Raw genomic sequence first — 5,895 nt, forward strand, 5'->3', positions numbered from 1 at the left:
ACTGGGTAAAAGTTAGTCTGGGAAATGAACAGTTGCTAATCGGGACTATTAATAGCTGACAATGGGTTGTGTGTGGTAGCAGCTCATGTGATGACAAGGCTTGGTGTGTGGGATTAGAGTAAGGACACGGTGGGTCTGATGCTCTTCTGAGGGTTGGTGCAGACTCAATGGGTCAAATGGCCTCTAACCGTACTGTGGTTCTATGATTCTGTGGGAGAAGGTGCTTCAAGCCCTGAAATTGTTGAACTCGATATTTCCAAGTTCAGGGTCCCCAAGAGGAAAATGAGCCGTTGTCCTTCCAGCTTGCACTGAGCTTCGCTGTTGCACCGCAGCAAGTGCAAGGCAGAGCATGTTGGCTGGGAAACATGATGGTGTGTTGAAGAGGCAGGTAACTTTTTTGTGGACAGAACTGCAGAAAACTGACAAGGGAGGGCAGGGGAATACATGTATGGTGATGGCATCCTACAGGAGGTGGCTGAAGTGGTGGCTCATGATCTGGGTGCTGTTGGGATGCTAAGTCAGGACTAGGGGGGCCCTATCACTGTCGCAGGAGGAGTGAGGGCTGAAATGCAGGAATAGGTTGGATCCGGCTGAAGGCCCTGTCAACTATGCTGTTGGGGAATCTTCCCTTGAGGAAGAAGGTGAACATTTCAGAAGCCCCCTTCTCAAAGTTGGCATAATCAGAACAGATGCGACAAAGATGGAGGATCTCCATCCATCTTCTACTGTCCTCCACCCATGCTACCCCCCCAACCCCGCCCCATCTTCTTCATAATTACCAACCCTTTCCTAACTACTGTCAGTTCTGAAGAAGGGTCACTGGACTCCAAATGTTAATTCTGACTTTTCTCCACAGATGCTGCCAGACTTGCTGCATCTTTCAGCAATCTCTGTTTTTGACTGATCAAACAATAAGGACTTCTTCCTGTGATATACATTGTTGTAATCATTGGATATCTGGCATTCTCTGTTTGTCCTGATGAGTACAAGATGAAAAGCTTCAGCAACGTGTCTCTCTTTCCAACAATTTTCAAATTTGGTATCATCAAGTGACTCAGAAAAAGGCCTATTAATGCAAGAACATCTCCAGACTATGTTTCTTGGGGGATCTTATCTCAAAGTTTGATAAAGTAACATTAGGAAACCACTCCCATCCACCAGTCATATTGATCAGGAACTGAACATGATGGATAGCTTTAACTCCATGGTTTAAACAAAGAACTTGATACCTCATTGAGCATTTTATTTAATAAGATTTTTCATAGAACAAGAAGTTCTGTCAGTATAATATCCTATTTTGGAAAAAAAAAGGAACATATGTTGTAAAAGAGCACTCATTGCAGAAATTTTGTCAGTTACAAGTCAAGATGCTATGTCAAGTCACAGTTGAACTGACCACTTTCTAACGCTCATATGCATGAGATTTTAGCTTGTGGTTTCGAGTTTAAAGCAAAAGGGTAGATATTTGCATATTTGCATGGAGCTTGAAATTACCATGTGACAATACAATCATGTAATCCCTTGCTGATTTTTAAATCAATGAAATTTATTCCAGAAAGCTTTGTCCTAAACTGTTTGTTCCTCAAGTCTGAACACTAAATTGTTTAATAGAAAAACGTCTTACACATAGAGGACTTGTAAGTCTAGTCTATTTCATAGCAGAGTCTATTTACTGAACAAACAGAGTCTATTTAAACTGTGTACCAAATATCGTTTTATAACTGTGCTCTCCAGTAAATTTAGTTTATTTATTCAGAAAACAGTGTATTGAAAAAGTATATCTATAGACAATAAATAAAACTTATGGCTGAGACTATAGCAAAGTCTTCGATAACGGTAGGGGAGACTTCTGCAGCTTAAAAATATGTTGCTGGAAAAGCGCAGCAGGTCAGGCAGCATCAAAGGAACAGGAGAATCGACGTTTCGGGCATAAGTCCTTCTTCAGGAGTACAAGGCAATGAGTGGTGGATAGCTAGATAATACAAAATCAATCCCAGTCACTTACAGAAGTACATTGTTCTGACATGATGAATCACCTAGAATCTGAGCAGCAATAAAGTATCTCTTCATGCAGCCAATAGTTTGTGGATGGATATTCTAGCATTTTCCGCAGCAGTGGAAGTTTTCCTGCATCCAGTTTCTGAATTAATATATACATAACGAATGTATTACTTTAAATGTGTTACCTAAAGACATAGGTTAAATAAATGTATCAATCAATTTGAGGATCTGAATGTGACATTTTATTTCCTGTGCTTTTAACCTCAATTCAGCGTGACTTTTCATCATAGGTAAATGCTTAGCACATCATTGATGTCATATTATTTGTGACTGGTAAAAGGTGTTACAAATGTACTGGATTCATGGTTTTATGAATCATTAGTTGCTTTAAAAACAATTTTTTTTATTACCATCATGTTTTACTGCAAATTGGAGCAGCAGCAAGATTTATGAGTTAGTAAGATTACAGAGATAAAGTCGAAATGTAAGTGCTTTGCTGATTTAAGACAATTGTCACATGTTAATGAATTAATGCCTTTTAATTTAGAAGGCAGATAAAAAATAGTTTACAACATTTTATGGACAATTCATTAATTGTCCAAATCACAAATTCCTGCTAAGTGCATGTTTTCATGTACAGTATTTCTACTCTATGGACTATGAGCTTGCATAAATCAAGTAGAAATGAGGAGTGTTGACAAAAAGTCACTAAACACTTACAAATGGCTGAGCACTATTTGTAAATGAATTGTGCAAAAGTAGTTCATTGGCATAGAGAAGCTTTGTTTAATAATGTCCTGATTTGAGAACTTATTTCATTAGAGTCATAGAATCATAGAAGCTTTACAGCATGGCAGTAGACCATTCAGTCCAACTCATCCATGCCGACCAGATATCCCAACCTAATCTAGTCCCACTTGCCAGCACTTGGCGCATATCCCTCTAAACCCTTCCTATTCATATGCCCATCCAGATGCCTTTTAAATGTTGTAATTGTACCAGCCTCCACCACTTCCTCTGGAAGCTCATTCCATACACACACCATCCTTTACCCCTTCAGTCCCTTTTAAATCTTTCCCCTCTCACTCTAAACCTATTCCCTCTATTTTTGGACTCTGCTACCCTGGGAAAAATATCTTGGCTATTCACCCTATCTGTGCCCCTCATGATTTTATTAAGTTCTATAAGGTCACCCCTCAGCCTCTGACACTTGAGGGAAAACAACCCCAACCTATTCAGCCTCTCTCTATAGCTTACACTGTCCAATCTCGGCAACATCTTTGTAAATCTTTTCTGAACTTTTTCAAGTTTCCCAACATCCCTTTCTAAAGCAGGGAGAAGAGAATTGTATACAGTGTTCCAAAAGTGGCCTAACCATTGTCCTGTACAGCCGCAACATGACGTCTCAACTCCTATACTCAAAGCACTGACCAATAAAAGCAAGCACACCAATTGCCTTCTTCACTATCCTGTCCACTTGTGATTCTACTACCATGTTCCTGCACCCCAAGGTCTCTTTGTTCAGCAACACTCTCAGGACTTTACCATTAAGTGTATAACTCCTGCCCTGATTTGCCTTTCCAAAATGCAGCATCGCACATGTTCTCGATTAGATTACCTACAGTGTGGAAACAGGCCCTTCAGCCCAACAAGTCGACACCAACCCTCTGAAGAACAACCCACCCAGACCCATTCCCCTACATTTACCCCCTCACCTAACACTACGGGCAATTTAGCATGGCCAATTCACCTAACCTGCACATTTTTGGACTGTGGGAGGAAACTGGAGCACCTGGAGGAAACCCACGCAGACACGAGGAGAATGTGCAAAGTCCACACAGACAGTTGCCTGAGGCGGGAATTGAACCCGGGTCTCTGGCGCTGTGAGGCAGCAGTGCTAACCACTGTGCCAATAAAAATTTAATAAGTGTTCAGATTGTCCAGTCATCTGACCTAACCAACCTCCTGAGGAGAATGGGATACTCCCTACTTACCTCGGTGAGTGTAGCACCAACAAAACTTTAGATTGATATCATCCAGGACAAAGCAGCTCATTTGATTGGCACTACACCCTCAAGCTTCCACTCCCTCCACCATCGATATGCAGTTACAACAGTGTGCACCATCTACATGAAGCACTTCAGAAATCCTCTCAGGCTTCTTAGACAGCACCTCGCAAATCCCACAACCACAAACAGAAAAGGACAGCAGATACATGCAGAAATCACCACCTGCAAGTTCCCTTCTGAACCACTCAAAATAGGTTTAGAGTGAGAGGGGAAAGATTTAAAAGGGACTGAAGAGGCAAAGGATGGCGTATGTATGGAACGAGCTGCCAGAGGAAGTGGTGGAGGCTGATACAATTACAACATTTAAAAGGATGGGTATATGATGAGGAAGGGTTTAGAGGGATATGGGCCAAGTGCTGGCAAATGGGACTAGATTAGGTTGGGACAGCTAGTCGGCATGGATGAATTAGACCGAATGGTCTACTTCCATGTTGAAAAGCCTCTATGATTCTATGACTCTAATGAAATAAGTTCTCAAATGTTACCGTTCCTCCTCTGTTGTTGTGTCAAAACTCCCTCTCTAACAATACTGTAGGTGCTACTGCAGCAAATAGACAGCAACATTTCAAGAAGACAGCTCACCACCACCTTGCCAAGGACTACTTGGGATGGACAATAAGCAGACAGTGATGCACACATTCCCTGAATGTATTTAGAAAAGGCAATATATTACCACTAGGGCAATTCTTTGGGGAAAATTGTTATGACAAAGTCATTCAATTTCATACAACTGACCCTTCTCATCGCATTGCTGGTAACTTAAAGCATGTTGGGGAGGCTTCAGTTGTCCTCATTTTAGCTTAACATGGACTCAGTCATTCTCTCTATTGGGTAAAAGCAATGACTGCAGATGCTGGAAACCAGAGTCTAGATTAGAGTGGTGCTGGAAAAGCACAACAAGTCAGGCAGCATCCGAGGAGCAAGAAAATCGATGTTTCGGGCAAAAGCCCTTCATCAGGAATAGAGGCAGGGTGTCTGCAGGGTGTAGAGATAAATGAGAGGGGGGTGGGGTGGGGAGAAAGTAGCATAGAGTACAATAGGTGAATGGGGGTGGGGATGGAGGTGATAGGTCAGAGAGGAGGGTGGGGGAAGGTAGCAAAGAGTACAATGGGTGAATGGGGATGGGGATGAAGGTGATACGTCAGAGAGGAGGGTGGAGTGGATAGGTGGAAAGGAAGATAGGCAGGTAGGACAGGTCATGAGGGTGGCGCTGAGCTGGAAGGCTGGAGCTGGGGTGAGGTGGGGGAAGGGGAAATGAGGAAACTGGTGAAATCCACACTGATGCCATGGGGTTGAAGTGTTCCGAGGTGGAAGATGAGGCGTTCTTCCTCCAGGCGTCGGGTGGTGAGGGAGCGGTAGTGGAGGAGGCCCAGGACCTGCATGTCCTCGGCAGAGTGTGAGGGGGAGTTGAAATGTTGGGCCACAGGGCAGTGGGGTTGATTGGTGTATAAAAAAAAATGGAATGCTTCACGAATTTGCTTGTCATCCTTGCGCAGGGGCCATGCTAATCTTCTCTGTATCGTTCCAATTTTAGTATATCTGCTGCCGAAGAGTTACCCATTCTCTCTACTGGTTAACTTGCATTTTCGCTTTGCTTCTCCAGTTTTTTTAAAACACCTATATTGGGAAATTCAATTTGTCCCTTAGTTCAACATTTAATTAGGACAATTGGTGTGAAGTGGTTGCACCATTAATTTTAAAGCTAACGGTGTCGACAGAATGCGAATGTTGAAGATGCTTGAGCATCAAAAACAAGGGAGGGAACATTCATTAGCTACAGTCCACTCCAAGCAGCACATCAAATCTGAACTACTTTACCATTGAC

At 42.6% G+C, this 5,895-nt stretch overlaps 1 non-coding gene across 1 annotated transcript; it reads right to left on the minus strand.

Annotated features, from left to right (window-relative positions):
• Positions 1 to 5,521: 5,521 nt before the first annotated feature.
• Positions 5,522 to 5,626, minus strand: LOC122558143 (U6 spliceosomal RNA). Its single transcript, XR_006314044.2, has one exon. It is a non-coding gene; the product is annotated as a U6 spliceosomal RNA (small nuclear RNA).
• Positions 5,627 to 5,895: the final 269 nt, after the last annotated feature.

Source organism: Chiloscyllium plagiosum, unplaced genomic scaffold (genome assembly GCF_037043375.1).
Source record: "Chiloscyllium plagiosum isolate Xiang-an unplaced genomic scaffold, Cpla_swu_hap1 HiC_scaffold_18, whole genome shotgun sequence".
Lineage (NCBI taxonomy): Eukaryota > Metazoa > Chordata > Chondrichthyes > Orectolobiformes > Hemiscylliidae > Chiloscyllium > Chiloscyllium plagiosum.